This window comes from Manis pentadactyla, chromosome 7, assembly GCF_030020395.1.
Source record: "Manis pentadactyla isolate mManPen7 chromosome 7, mManPen7.hap1, whole genome shotgun sequence".
NCBI lineage: Eukaryota > Metazoa > Chordata > Mammalia > Pholidota > Manidae > Manis > Manis pentadactyla.
Window position 1 is genome coordinate 47,002,706 of NC_080025.1, and position 16,068 is coordinate 47,018,773.

Below are 16,068 nucleotides of genomic sequence, written 5' to 3' on the forward strand. Positions count from 1 at the left end.
GTACCCAAATAGGTTTCTTTCAGAAAAAGACTGGAAGCTGGGAGTTTTTTGCCTGCTGTCTCTGTGCTGAGCCCTGGGATATAGCCATGGTGAGCTCCTGTGAGCCTATTAAAAACCATGTCTTTGTTTGGTTTTGTGGCTCTCATGGATGCAAGTCCTATTGTCTTCAAGAACTAGTTGTTTTTGGTGCCTGCCTCACACAGGTGGGAGTCTTAAAATTTGAGACACTTGATGTGGGATCCATGCTAATCATTCCTCAGGGAGAAGAGGGGTTGGGAGTTTCCTTCCAATTTAATGACACTGTGCTGGGCATGGGGTTATGGGTGGGAGTGTCTCAGCTCCTCCTTCCCATTTCAATACAGGTGATGTGGTTATTTTCAAATGTATCTAATATGTAGGAGTTGCTCAGCTAGCTTCTGTTTTGTTTTATTTGTTTTTCGGAGGAAATTGCTCTGTGAGTATCCATGGGAGACAGTGAGGGCAGGAGGCTGTTATCTCACTATCTTGTACTGAATCCTGGATCATTTCAAATGTGGAAATGTTGTGAACTGGCTTTTGTTTGTTTGCAATAACTCAGGATATTGTGGAGCTAAGTAGTATGGCAGGGGTCAAGAGTAAGTAAATAAATGATTTAAATGGCTATTGTTGTGATCCAGAAGAATGAGGATGGAGACAAACCAGTGTAACAAGTGGCAATGAGGAGAAGTGAAGCTATCCAAGTTATCTGGGATATGTTTTAGAAGTTGTGTTGCTAAGGACTTTCTAAGATTGAATGTGGCAGCTGTAGAAAAGAGAGGTCAAAATTAATCTCAGGTGTTTTATTTGAGGTAGATGGTACTAAGGAGATGGAGAAAACACTGGGGGAGCAAATTTTGGGACAAACTAATCAAGGGTTCTGTTTTCCATGTTCCTTTTATGATACCAATTAAATATCCAAATAGAAATGTCAAGAAGATGATAGTATCTGAGTCTGTAGATACAAAGGGTTAAAAATGAACAAATCATGTGAAAATTCATGAGATTCAATAAGATTTCACAGGGAGAGAAAGGAGAAAATGGCCCCAGACAGAGCCCTGTTACACCCTTGTGTTTTGAAGTCCAGCCACCAAGAGAGATATCAATTGCAAATGATCAAGAGGAAGCCTGACATATGGGAAGGAACTCATTCAAGGTCCATGTCAAGAACAGAGAATGTTTCAAGAAGTTGAGAGAGGGTTGAGTGGATAAGAACATGTGAACCCTGGTCTTGGCAACACCAATGTCACTGACAACCTTGACAGGAGCAGTGGTAGAGAGAACACAGCTAAAAATGAGGCAGCTGAAGACCAAAGCTGGCTTGAGAAAGTGGAAGAGAAAATGTAGCTAATCCTGTTAAGAAGTCTTCCTGTGGAAAAGCTAAAATGAGACAAAAACTAGAGGTAGAAGGATGTGGATTTAAGAGGGGTGTTTCTTTTAAAACTGGGAGATAAAGAGTAAGTATGGATGCTGAGGGGAATGGTCCAGATTTGGGGGAAAAATTCATGCTCCATGATAGAAATTAAAGCCAAGTCTTGCTAAGGTATGAGGGTCCAAAACTGAGGCACTAATCAAGGGGCTGACCTTTGATAGGAACTAGAACACTTCATCCACGTAATTTATGATGAAAAATTAGAGACTATGGAAGCAGATGCATGTGAGTGACAGCTGTTGTGAGATGAAGAACTTTATTCCCACTGCTTCTATTGCTTCAATGTGGTCTGAGCATAACACCTGAGAATACTTGTGTACACAAGCATGTGTGTTTGGTGGTGACTGTGGGTAGTGGTGTATAGAGGGTTGAGAAGAGAGAGTAAAGTGTGAAATAGAAGTTCTAGAAAATAGAAAAGCTAATATACCAAGATAATATAGTAGGAGTTGGGGCTCAGTGTTCAATATCCATTTGAGATTTTGAGCATGAGTTTAAGTGAAATCCAACAGCAAGTTTGTATGTTTTCCTCCAGTGATGTTAGCTATTCTATTAAGGCAGAGAAAAACTAAGTGATTGGGTTTAACCAGAATTTGGACTTTGCCAGTCAAGTATATCAGAGAGAAAGTACGGCTATAATTCAAATTGAGAATACAGGTGTAAGAATTGAGTTGCACTGCATATGGCAGATATGCAAAACTCAAAAAAGCATACACTACGGAAAGCTGACATTCCTACCACAACTGGCAATTTAGTTTCAAAAAATTTTAATGCACTGTATGTAATTAGTGTTGATTTTAATTGAAATCTAGTTGATCAATGCATTTTTGCTTTGTCAGTATATTATAGCTGTAAGCATAAGCAACTTACACATTGGTTTATATCTAAATACGTTACCACTATAATTAATTTAAGTCAACATTGGTTCTCACTTCTTTTAAGGGGATTCATCCATTTTCTAAGTTTGAGAAAATAAATGATTTAAGATGATGGCTTACACTAACCAATCTGACCACAGTGCCAGTATTTTCCTTCAGCATGAAAAACATAATTATCAAATAAACTCCTGTGCTTAATGTGGAGAGTTTCTACATAGAAACATGATCAGAGAACATAGGTTAAAAGTAGGCATTTGATTAAAGAGTGTGACATCAAGATAAGGGAAGCTGTTGGTCTTAATGGGCAGACATCAGGCCCTTGCAACCATCTGCGCCAACAGAGGCAGAGCTTCACAAGGCCTTCTTACTTTCTTCAACTGGCCTAGAGCCCTATTCGATCTTCAGAGACACTGTGATATGTTTTTCTTCTTTAATTCACACTCCTGCCCATAACCACATTACATGAAGTTCCCTGGTAATGAGAGTTAGATGATTTTTCCAAATTTGCTACTTCTTAAGCATTAAAACTGGAATCTTAGCTCATGACTCCCTCTAATTACCAAAGGTTTCCTTGTTCTCTTCATTCATATCCCACAATAACTCAGAAGCCCATCATTAAAGAAAAAGAGAGGAGAAAGTCTTTGTTCTTTTGAGAAGCATTTGTCCCCAGGTAGGGTCTGGAGGGCCTTCATGATCATATCCCATGTCTCTCCCATGATCCTTGTCCCATGATAATATCATCACCTTTGGGTTTTTTGCAAGAGCTACAGAGGGCCCATCAATAACACTGGCAAGTTGCTCCAAAGCACGTGGACACTCTCAGTCTCTTGGCCAAAAGGATCTTGTCAAACTCTGTATGTCTGCTCTTTAATAGCCACCAATCATCCAGATCTGGCGAATTCTAAACATTCCATCTCTGAGAGTCTGATCATGTTCTGAAACTGAAGGAGATTTTTGAAAGCTCTCAGAGGGGAAAAAAAAGGGTTAAATAAAGTGGTCCAGGACAGAGGACCTCACTTTTTAACTGCATACACTATAACATTTGTGGCTTGAAATGAAAGTCAAACTTTGATCACCCAATTCCTTCCTGGCTTGGTGACTTCCGGCTGATAGTTCTTGGTTCCCTCATTTCTAACATGGTGGCAGTAGTTGGTAAAGAGCTTAACATAATGTCTGATACATTATATACATGTATTATGTATATGTAATATAGTAAAATATATACAATTATGTATCATACATGATTCATTGCACATATGAATATGCATGGTACAATTATCATGTACATATATGACACATTATTGTATATATTTCATTGTTTGTTTTTTTTGTTTGACATCTTTGGGTCCATAAAGATGTTTGGGACAACACCAGAGGACTCAGGTTCAAATCCTGTCTCTACTTCTTAATTATGTGATCTTGGCCCAAATCCTTTGATATGTGATTCTTCAAATATTTCATGAAGAAATTTCCTACATCAACACATACTTATGAAAGAGAGCTGTCTACCAGAAATCCTGTGTACTTGGGATTTTCTATATGTTGTATTAGTAATTCAACAAATTCCATGAGGTAGGCATTATTTCCATTTCACTCAACTGACAAATGGCAGAGCAGTGATTTACACAGAGATTGTGGACTGATTTGGACCAGGGTGACATTGATCTGGAGCCTGAGATGATGCCCCCATTCAAATGACTAATTGATATTATAATCCTAATGGCTGTGGACATATTTAATCTCCCCTGCAAATAAGAGTCAATAAAATGAAATGAAACAAAATGAAATAGAATAAAATAATAAAATGAAATGTGTATGACCCATCACTTTGCTGAGAATACTGTTGATTCTACCACCACATTTACATCAGTTAATATTTTATCTTCCCAAAAGGAAAGTGTTAATAATTCTCCCAGAAGACTTCCTGATAAAATCAATCTGAGTTTACAAAATACATATGAAAGTTAATCAAGACAGCTTTTGGCACAGCATTAATAAGGGACTGGGTGATGTTTGCTAGGATGACTACTAAGCTTACACTAGTAATTAGGACAAGATGTAAAATCATTGTAAGTTGAATTTAGCTATTGAATTAAAGGAGGTATTTCCACTTGGGGGAGATCTAATCTAAGTCTGTTTCTAACTTAAAAACAGTTCAAATCTGTATGGCTTGAAAACACCAAAAAAATGTTACCTTTGGTCATCACACATCTCTTACAGTAAAGTAAGTTAGAATTTATATATCTGGGGCCATGATCACAGCCAACTTCATAGCTCAGTTGGGTCACACCATAAATAAAGCTGCATCAGCTGGTTTCAACCTCTAAATAGAAACCTTATGTTTAGGCTAAAAATAGTTAATTCACGCACAGTGCAAAAGATCCTGGATCCTAAAATTATTTTGAAATGTCCCTATTTTGAGTTGAATGAATGCTACAATTGGTTCATTTTTCTGTGGGAGGGATGTAGAAGAAAACTATTCATCTTTAATGAAACTGTCATGTAAATGAAACTAGCATCCTTCAAAAATGCAAAGGAAATATATTTTCTGTATTTTGAATGAACCCTTACAAAAAGAATAGGAAAATTCACAAAGGTATTGATTGGGCTTCACTGCCCAGGTTTATTCTTCAGAGTAATCATCTGCCAATTTAGTGTTTACCTGCCTCCGTGACCAGCATTGTTGAACAGAAAAAGCATTTGATGATTCTGGCTCACTGAAGTGAAACACAAAATAAGTTGGCATTTGGAGACCATTTGTGTATTTAATGGCCTCCTGGAAAAGTGTTCCCTGGGGCTCCAGGCCCTTCAAGCAGATGTTACCTGGAAATGAGGCTTTTCCCTTTGGACACCAGCACACTGTTGCTAAGTTTGCTGCAATCTCCAGACCCTGAGTCAGTCATAAGCAATATGATCTGACTTGGTTCAAGAGCAGCAGTTTGAAATTTTAAAAATAATGCTGTGCTTGGAGTTGAAGAGTATGGTGGTCTTTTAGTGGTATGTATGTGAGGACCTGGTCAGTGATTCGCCAGTGCAGGGAAATCCATACCCAGTCAACCCTGTATAAATTCCTCCTGGGGGCAGTTTGATGGCACAGGTTGTGCCCCTGTCTAGAGAAGCACTTTCTCCACTGTGGACCTGCCAGATGGACCCAGAACTCCTGGGGACATCAAAGCCCAGGGAGAGCTGAGGTCTGCCACCTTCCTCATACCCACACTGGGGCCTGGGGGTCAGCGGACACCTACTCCTACCGAGGTGATGCGCATTCTCTGTGCAAGGTCCACCAACGAGGTGAAAAGAACCCCTGGGAGCTGGGAAGTCAGTCCCGAGTCAAATGAAGTCCATGGCCAATCCAACTTGTCTGCAGTTTTATTTTGAGCAAGATCACACACGAGGTCATAGCCTCGGGGTGGCCTAAAATCAAATTCTGGTCCTGGCAGTTCCTGGATATGTGACTTAAGCTAGTTAGTTAAACAATGTTAATTCTAATTTTCTAAGCTGAAAAAGGGACTAATGTTTGTGAGTTCTAAGGGGTAAATCTCCTCTCCCCACCAAGAGGACTCCTCGGGGTGTGGAAAGAAGGGAAATGGAAGTTTATGTCTCACCTGAACTGGGCCCTGGGCCCCCAGATATTTGGCTAAACATTATCCTGGGTGCATGTGGGAAGGTGTTTCCTGATAAGTTTAGGATGTGACTCAGTTGATTAAATAGAGCCAGTGGCCCTCCCCAGTGCGGACAGGCATCATCCCATCCATTGAGGGGCTGAATAAAACAAAAATGGTAGAGAAAAGAAAAATTTGTTCTCTTTCCCTGAGTGAGCTCTGACTGGGATCTATGCCACTGGCTCCCCTGAGTCCCCAGCCTGCAGGGAGCAGACCTTGTTACTCCTCAGCCTCCATCACCATATGAGTCAATTCCTCATAATCTCTCTCTCTCTCTCTAAGTAGACAGACAGATAGATAGAGATATATGTATTACAGATATAACTAGATCATAGATGGTGTATATATATATATATTAGATAATACAGATACATCAAGATGATAGATGATCAATAGATAGATAGATGATCAAATGATTAACCAACATATGTTTCCTGTTGCTTCTATTTCTCTGGGGAACCTTGATTACTACAGGTCCTAACTGGAAGCTATAATTAGCTGACCGTCTAAGCCATGAGCAGGGGTTGACCCTGGAACGCAGAGACCTCAAAGTTCATCTGGCCCAGTGTTTGGGGCCTGGAGAGAAAGAAACTGAGGTCGGAGAAATGGCAAATGACTTGCCCAGAGTCACACAACCACTGATAACAGTGTCAGGACCAACGCAGCTCACTTCACCCTCTTCTGATGACTTCTCTCTCAGTTTGGCAGGGGCTCTATGTGCAGGGAGGGGAGGGGCGAGGAGAAATGGAAAGGATGCAGGGGGCAAGGCAGGGCACACCATCAGCAGCTGCCCCGTGAAGGGACATGGTGGCCAAGTCTGGGAGCAGCCTCACTCAGAGTGCAGCATTCCTGGGAGAGGGCTCCATTGCCTCTCCATCCACTCATCCCTGTGACCTCCTCTCACCAAAACACAAGCAATCCCCAGAAATGAGGTACAACCTCTCCCTTCCAAAGCTCCTGGCTTCCTCGAGTAACCAGTTGGAAGAACTTCAGTGTGCAGGAACTTGGTGAATTGCCTTTAGTTCACAAGCTGAGTATTAGGCAGAAGCAAGCTTGTGCTTTCCTCTTGGGCTGCTTCCCTTCACCCCTTTCCCTGTGCATACAGGCATCCCAATGAGCAGCTGCTGCTGTCATCATGCCGTGCCAGTCAGAGCTGAACACCCACAACCTGAAATTACAGAGTAGAAGATAAGGTGGGTGTCATGGTCCCTCAGAGCCAACTGAACCCCTAGCCCAGCCAAGTGAAGCCACAAAAAATAGGATTGCATGCTTTAGACAGGCACCTCCTCTATCTCTGGGAAATATAAATAAACAAATCTCACATCCTGTTACTGGACAGTTAATAAGAGGGAACCAGTTGCAACTGTGGAAAGACGGGGGAAAAACCCATTGTGAAGAGCCAGCTGAATGTTACATTTAAACCATATTAAACAGACACATCCAATGAGAAGAAATAGCATCTTACATGCTCAAATAACTCTAATCCATGTTCTTTACAAGTTTAAAGAGAGTGGCTATCAAATGAGAACTATCAGGACTAAGGAGAGATTGCTTTCAGATGGAAAACATGGTTACTAAAATTTCAAGGGTAGAATCAATGATACTGAACATCAAGGAAATGGAATACGTTGAATAGAAGACATTTTCCTCTAACTTACAAGAGAAGGATTCACAGATGAAGACATGAAGACTGTGTGAAAAAATAAGAGCTGTAAGCTGTGCACTTACAGGGAGAAAAACGCTTTGTGTGTGTGTGCATGCATGTGCATTTGTGTGCATGTGTATGTGCATAACCAGAAGGAGAAAAACAACAGCTGAAGTTACAGGATTCATACAGAAAAATATTCTAAATCTGAAGAAAGTTTTCCAAGAGGAAATAAAATAATGAAAGAGACTGATATCCAGATATGCTTGCATAAAATTTCTGATTTCTACAAAACAAAGGGAACAAATATAAAAATGTACATAATGATCTGAGAAGAGAAAAGCATGATTCTTTACAAAGGAAAAGAATGAATAAACTGGCATCAGGCTTCTCTTCCATGATACTAAACGTGGGAAGATAATAAAGCCCATAGAGAATTGTATGGAGAAAGCAAAAACGTTGCTCTGTCTGTCCACCAGAGGAGGGAGCTGTGGAGCATGCCTCGTCCCGCCGGAGCAGGGATAATGTCTGAGCAGCAGCAGGGGCCTGTGTGGGGGTGAGCAGGCCCTGAGTAGGCTTTCTGAGAGAATGCCCTGTCCTTTGGGGGCTCCTCCCTCTCTCTTGTCCCCACATACCATTTTTGGTGTAGGGTGTCCCAGGGCACACTGCTTTATAGCCTGGTTCCTTCCTGGAAAGTGCCCAGATCACGCAAACTGTTCCACAGCTGTGTGTTTCTTTGCTTTTGGTCTTGTTTTGTTTTGCCTTCTAATTGGTTCCTTTAAAAATCCTGCAATCTCACCTATTGTAGGAATCATCATTATTTTATATGCCACTAAGAAAATGGGGGAGAAAGACAATTATATTCTTACATCTGTTCCTGACTTGATAGGTATTAAAATATGGGGGGGAAATAGAGCATCTTAGAATTGAAGAAATGTACCACTTCGCAGGCAATTCTGTGTGAATAACCATACCCAAAAGTTCTCTTTGAGGTAGTTCTCAACTGTGCTGCATTTCCTTTGATCTGCCTTTTCTCTGAACCTAATACAGGCTACACTGTGGCTACCTAGGGCAAGAGGTGGGGAGTCATCACTCTTACTTTGGTTTCGCCCTGCTTCCTTGCACTCAACAGGAGGCTTTACTGGGCCTTCATCCCTGAAGGCCTTTATCAGACCCAGACCTTACTACTGGGCTACAAGCCATTGGTTTTTCCCGCCATGTAAAACTACACATTTCTGGACCTCCTCATCACTTTTTATTTCTGCTTGCCAAGCAGTTCCTTCACCCCTGTGCTTCTTTCTGTCTCTCTCCCCTTCTCTGAAGTACCTTGACAAATAGAGCTTACAGCAACCAATACACAGTAAGAATATTCTATTTTGTGGAATATTCCTCTACACTCTCTTTCACTACAGCTTCAATTTCTGCCAACAATTTCCAAGCTATTGAAGATGACAGCTTTACCATCCTCTAACCACTCGTCATGGATCCTGATTGTTCATGGCTCCAAGTATTCCCATGCATGCCATGCAACATGAATGAAGCTGGTGGCTTCATTTTATTTTTATTTATTTTTTATTTTTTGATGTACATATGTATATGGTGTGGGGAGAGAATTAGGAGAGGTAGAAAGGTTCAAACACAAAGGACAGTCTCCAAACCAGCTTTCCTGGGTAGGAACGCCAATTCTGTCCACTTGTCTTAGCTGCAAACAATTGGCAAGTTACTTAAACATTGTTTCATCACCCGTAAAATGAGTTACCTTGTTGAGTGTGATGGGATGTTTGTACAGCCTGAAGAGCAATGCTGGGGACAGAATGTCAAATAAAGGTGCCCCACAGCCTTCACTGGCCCCTGATAGCCTGTGTGGCTTTGGTGTCCCAGCTGTGGACGACAGACAGTTTGGCCCCATCACAGCACTGCTGTGACCTCAGCCATCTGCTAAAATAAAATGCATGTTTATTTTAACAATTATGCCCAAAATGGACAAATTCTGGAATCTATTAGGTATAATAAGACCTGAGAAAAATAAGTGTATTAGGCTGAGAAAAGCTTACTCTTTTTCTTTAAACTGTTCATTAGTGAGACAAGCATATGATGTTTTTACCTTTGCTCTGCGACAAGAGTGGAGTTTTGACTGAGTCGATTGTGATCTCTTTTTTGGTAGTAAAAATGGAATGTGGCCAACTGGCTCACATATAAAGCCATGGCCCGGGTCCTACCACCTGGTCCCTGTCCTGTTTGTGTGCTGGGCACAGGTGACAGGTTCCAGCCTGTCCAAATTACTACCCAAGATGTCCAGCCTGTGGCCACTGCAGACTGTGGGGAGGGGTCAGAGGTGGGACATGTTGAAGGTGTTTTCAAGCCTTCACAGCACAGAAAGAGTAAAAGAGCTCATTTCTCTACTGGGATATGTCCAGCCTGACAGCATAACTCTGACCTGGACCTGCTCATGGGAACCTGCCATGCTTATACGTGCTGCTTGGACAAGGCTCTTCTTGTTGTGAAATCTATATAGTAAAATCCAAACCAGAGTTGCCTTTTATTTTAAAATTTAATTTATTTATTTCCAAATATTTGGTCAGCCTTTTAGTTTTATTGCATAGCATACTTTTAAATTAGGAAAGTAATTCAAGTATTAAAATATTCTAATAGAACAAAACATGAAATGAAAAGTGAAAGCCTCCACCCCCTGACCCCAGCATCAGCACCGCACCCCACTGGGAAGGAAACCAAGTTGTTTTGCTGTGCTGTGTTGTTAAAGAAAAAGGAGCATGACGTACATAACTGTCTACAAAATATTTCACCTTCAAGTAGTAGATAAGGGCCATAAGGGAAATCAGGAAAGAGAAAGATACACCATCTTCAGCACAAAGACAGAGGCAGCGGCTGCCAGTCTCCCCAGGATGCCTGCAAACCCATCAGCAGCTGTGGGGGCTGTGAAGACAAACCCAGATCAAGAGCACAGGCTTTTAAAACGCCTGAAATCACTAGTTCTGGCAAGAAATCTCTGCTGAATCGGTCAATGCTGACATCAAAAGGTAAACAACTCTTGGAGGATTTGGTGTGGGTGTGCAATATCAAGACTGCTGCAAGGTGTTATTTTCCTTTGCCTTTTCTTGTCTCAGACTTGTGCATGGATCTCTGCTTCTTCTTTTGTGTTGTAAGATTCTGGCTTTTTTAAGTTAGTGGAGTTTGCATTGCCTGCCAGATGCCGGCCAGTTTCTGGATAGGCTTTGAAGTTGCTGGCTTGCGGGGATTTCCTCCTTTCCCAGCTGGCCTCTGCTACATGGAGCCCTTGACAGTCCTCACAACTCACTCACTGTAACTGAGAAGGCCTCAGAAGTGCTCTTAGAAGGAAAAGAGCATCGTCGGGAGCCCGGCCCTGGGGGTGTGGACTCAGAAGACACAAATCCAAATTTGAGATCCACCATCTACCTGCTCCTGGGCTTGCAAAGCCAGCCTCTTTTTCTCCAGCTGTAAAATGGGAATAACACCACTGATCTAAGTGCAGAGTGTCACAATCCCCAAATGAGAAAAATGCACTAAAATGTTATATTTTACTATTATAGCAACAGACTAAGGGGGAGTAATTTACAGCCTCAAGGTCTCCTGGGCTGGAAGCAGTATTGGGACCCACTTTAGTCACCTTAGCCTCCAGTGATGTTCCTCCTGGCCACCACTCCCCTGGTGAAATGTGCTGGCTAGACTTGAGCAGGTTTCCAGAAATTCACTATTCCCTCCATTTCATATGATTCACCTAGCAAAGGCACACACGGAGCATGCCCAGTTTGCTCGTGACCCTTCAGGCACTTGCTCAGATCCAGGCTCCCTGGCTGTGATGACAGCAAGTCCCAGGTGGGTTCACCTGTTGACCGGGGAAAGGATGTGCCACAACCAGAGACCCAACCTGAAGTAGGGAAGGGCTCTCAGGACTCCCAGAAGAAAAAGGCTTAATCACAGGCCCTCCAGGAACAGGACATGTTGGGAGGACTCAGCAGTCCCTTAGTGCACTTTGACAGGGGCCGGCGCTCTCCCCACAGACACGGTTGCCAAACACTGGGCTTATTTGGTCTGTTGTTTATTTTTTTGAGTTACAAGCCCTCATTCTAACTTGGCCCTCTGCCATGGTCCTGCTTCTTTGAGTGACTCCATCCCTCCATCAAGTGGCTTCAGGTCAGCAAACAGAGACCCTTCTGGGGAAGCTGAAGCAGAAGTTGGCCCCCCTGCCCAGGAGAACACCCAGGTATGCCCATGCGGTCATGAATTCTGCGTTTCCTGACAAGCCTTTCCTCGGTGCTCCCCAGCTCCTCGGTGCTGTGTGGCTGCTTCTCATGCCACTGGTTTGGCACCAGGGTCAAGTCTACATCCCTGTCCTGGATGCTTTCCCTATTCACACCTCTACCAGGCTGCTCAAGGGTGTCCCTCACACTGTTCTCTTTCACTTGCTTCTGCTTTGCATGGACTGTTCCTTCTGTCTGTTCCTAGTTCCCCCTGCAGGTAAATGCTCTCCATTCCTCAGGATGCACTCGTTAGTCACCTCCCTTCCTTAGACTTCTTGGATATTATTCCCCACCTACACCATCCTCTGAAGCCTGTAACCCTGTACATCTTCCTCTCTGATAGCACTGAGGACCTGTCAATCACTCACTGCAGCAATCACTCCAGACTCCTCACATATCTGCCAGTGTCTCCTTGAACCATTCCTATGCCTAGAGCAGTCCCCACACACAACCACCATTGAGAGAAAGTGTCAGGGGAGGATGAAGAAGACCCCAAAAAACCTCATCCCCACTGCTTGGTGAGATCTGAAACTATAGGACCTGGTGTCTGAATCTAGCAGAATAACTGCCACTTAATACACCCCCCACAATTGTCTTCTGAAGGACTGAAATACAGAAGCATTTGTGTATGTGACAAGAAGACCCCAAGCCTTGTGCATGTTTTAAATCAAAGAGTCAAATGAAATGATCAGTTGTTTCTTTTATGGCTCATTATTCCTGATTGGTCTGCCTCATCCATTGCTGGGGCTCTCCTGAAGCTAGATTGTCTATGTTGCTTCTGTTGGGTAATTTGGATAGGGAATCCATGATTTATTTTATTCCTTAAAATATTTTAAGGAATTTTATTAAATGGAACACTGTGCAATTTATCAAATACTTTAAATACCATCATCAGTGAATAAAGTAAATAATGTTGATATGGAGTTTTAATCAATGGTTTTCTTGGATAATATAAAAATAAACATCCAAATATCAGATTAGCCCCTCCCCCTGGACTTAAATAACATTCTTGCATAATTAAATAGCCATGGCTCAATAGCTTGAAAAACCAAATGTTTTTAAAAATGAAAAATAAACTTAAACCATGATGTTTACTTATAAGTATTAAACATATTAAACATTGTTTTACAAAACTTCAGGAGTTTTAAGAAGTATATTATTATGAAATTGAATTTCAGATTTTAATTACTGGAAAAAATAAAGTCTACATCCAATATCTGTACCATATGAATTGAAATCTCAAACAAATGAAGTAATTTAATCTTCAATAATTTTTAATTGTTGAAGTTTTAACATATATTTTGAGAATAAAGCTATCTAAAAAAAGAGACTATGACTTTCAAAGAAGTTAAATATACTAGACTTCCAATATTTGAGAATTTAGTTCTTAAGGAAGACATATTTTCAAAATACTGATCAAAAGTAGTGACAAAATCATGCCATATAAGGATGAACCATATAGAGCTGACATTAAGTTAAAAATGGTTGAACACTAGCAATTGCAAATAACACAACCTAAAAGTATGTTAAATGCAAATAACGTTTAAACTATGAACACCAAGGAAAGCAAATGATTAATTTAACAGCAGGGCTATATTTGGGCTCAGGGACATAAGAATTAGCCCATATGCTATGTATGACCATTGCCAAGTTACAGCTCTCCTTGACCTGTGTTCCAATAGGAAAATTTCTACTTTTCTACTTTGTTTCAGCTCTGAAACTCTATAATTCAGTCCACACATTTTCCCCTGTCATTAAAGATAATTACACAGGAATGTCAGTAGAAATCTTTGATTTTGTTATAAACATTTACTGATGTAATTAATAGAGCATCTTCATTAATGCAGGAGATAGTCGCTGAATGCTTGCTATATTCCATGCACACTGTAGAAACAAAAACAAGTAAACATCCATTCCTCTGGAGCTTATATTCTAGGGGGTGAGGAAAATAATAAATATATACAAAATGTAATATGTTATAGAAGTGCCAGGGAAAATGTAGGGCGGGGCAGGAAGTGCTGGGGTGGGATGCTACATTAAATGGAGTAGACAGACAAGGTCTCATTGAAGAGTGGCCATTACAGTATCAGGAATATCTTCAGGGCAAAAACCCTGTTTAACAGTTACTTGATGAAATAGGGCTTTATTTTTCTCACATTATAGGCTACAAAGAAGTAGATGCTCCCTGACACTGATTCAGCTCTCCAAAGATATTATCAGGTACTCAGACTTTCCACCTTTATATTATCCTGTCTTTGGCACTTACTGTTCCTCCTCAAACTCATGACCTCGTGGTCACAAGATGGCTACTAATCTTCAGATATCACAAAAGGAGAATATCAACAGACACTTCTCTCTCTCCTTTTGCAGGCACACGTTTCCAGGACAACAATCTCCCCAGCCGCCATAGCTGCCTTCCCTTTACACAGCTGCATTAACCATGTCTTTCATTTTCTATATTTCGATACTTTGATATCTGGCACCTTGCTGACTAACTCCAGAGGGACTACTCCTCTCAGGGTAGGACAGTCCTTAGTGCCTTTCAGATACAAACCAGTCAGTCTGGAGCCCACCCCTCCAACCACCTCTTCTATCTGGCTCCCACACTCTGAGCCACCAGCCCCCGTTTCCCAGAGCTCACTGGAATTATCCACACTGGCCCTCTGTCCATTCACCCTGCCTCGCTGGCTCCTCCCCATGCAAACCACAATGAAGGCACTTCCCACATCTCCCCTCGCTCCTCCTGCCTCTTCACTGTCACTTGTGCTGCCCCGTGGAGCGCCCCCCCAACCCACCCCTGGCGTACCATGCTCACTCCTGCAGGGAACTGCCAGGATAGCAAGTGATCCTTCAATAGCAGCCATCTATGGATCTGTTGGTATTCCACATGTAAATGGAACATGAGCATGGATCAGAACAATCACAGGACCAAACCTAGCTCCATGAAAGATGGGGGAAAGAAGGAATGTTTGGCAAAGGTTTGATTGTGCAACCAACTCAGGTTTTGGTGTTGGTCATGTTGCAATATGGATAAAAAGGCAACTGATAAAGAAAGAAAATATGACAACAGCTGTCATGTCTGACATACAAATCCCCCATCTCCAAGAGGAAGTATTTTCCCTGGCCCAGGAGAACGCCGGGACCATGACGTCCCTAGGCCTTGACAGGACTGCAGGGCAGCCTCCTCCTCCTCCATGAATGTTCTGTCTCCTTATGGCCTTCTGCAAATACTTAAAGGACTTCTTTGCTCCTTTTTCCTAGGTTCACAGAAGTTCTCTGACTATAAAATTCCATCTCGAAGCACCTTTCCTAAAGACTTAAGAAGTATCTTTTTTGTCTTTATTCTGGTCTTGAGACATTTCTTGTTTTTTAGTCCAAATTACTTTAAACCCTTTTGCTATTTATATGTGCTTTGCTTTGAAGAATTCCTTCTCTTGGCAGAAGAAGTGCAATGAGGGAGCATTTATTAAAGGTATGGACCAATGAGAGCCACTGTATTGTTACTGTGACATGTTCTGGGGACATGCTGTCCAATAGGCCCCCCATGCAGATGGGGACACTCAAGCATGCCATGCAATACAACAGAGCATATGGAATATGGCTGATGTGATGGGGAAACTGAATGTTTAATTGCACTTTAATTAATTTAAACTTTAATACAATCTATCACTAGCACCTATAATACTATATAACAGAGTTCTAGAGTTTCAACAGTGTGCAAGCAAAAGAATGCCTTTTTAGTGGTGAGGAAGAAGAATGCATTTGGAGTGTAATCCACTGTGTGTTTACTGAATAACCCCCTTCCTTTCATTCCCATGCCAGCCCGAGAACTAGGATGAAGAGCTGTGGGTATAGCTGTTCTGCAGGTGCCCACCTCCTGCACGCTTTACCAGGGCTCTCTTGTGTCTCCTCCACAGCTGAACCCCCTCAGTTTAGGAGCTGACAAAGGAGTGATGGGCCAGCCACCAACCCCAGTTGACCTGGGGGCCTCAGTACTGGGAGCTGGGCAGGCCCCCTGTGCCTCAGCCTTTATGAGCAGTGCAGTTGAGATTTCTTCCTCCAGTTCCTTTTTGATAATTATTCTCCTATAAGAACATATCAGGCGGAAGATGGCGGCGTGAGTAGAGCAGCGGAAATCTCCTCCCAAAACCACATATAT

The 16,068-nt window shown here is 42.0% G+C and overlaps 1 long non-coding RNA gene across 1 annotated transcript; it reads left to right on the forward strand.

The window, feature by feature from the left end:
• Nucleotides 1-10,395: 10,395 nt before the first annotated feature.
• LOC130684460 (uncharacterized) lies at nt 10,396-15,397 on the forward strand. Its single transcript, XR_008998756.1, has 2 exons — nt 10,396-10,667; nt 15,171-15,397. It is a non-coding gene; the product is annotated as an uncharacterized LOC130684460 (long non-coding RNA).
• Nucleotides 15,398-16,068: the final 671 nt, after the last annotated feature.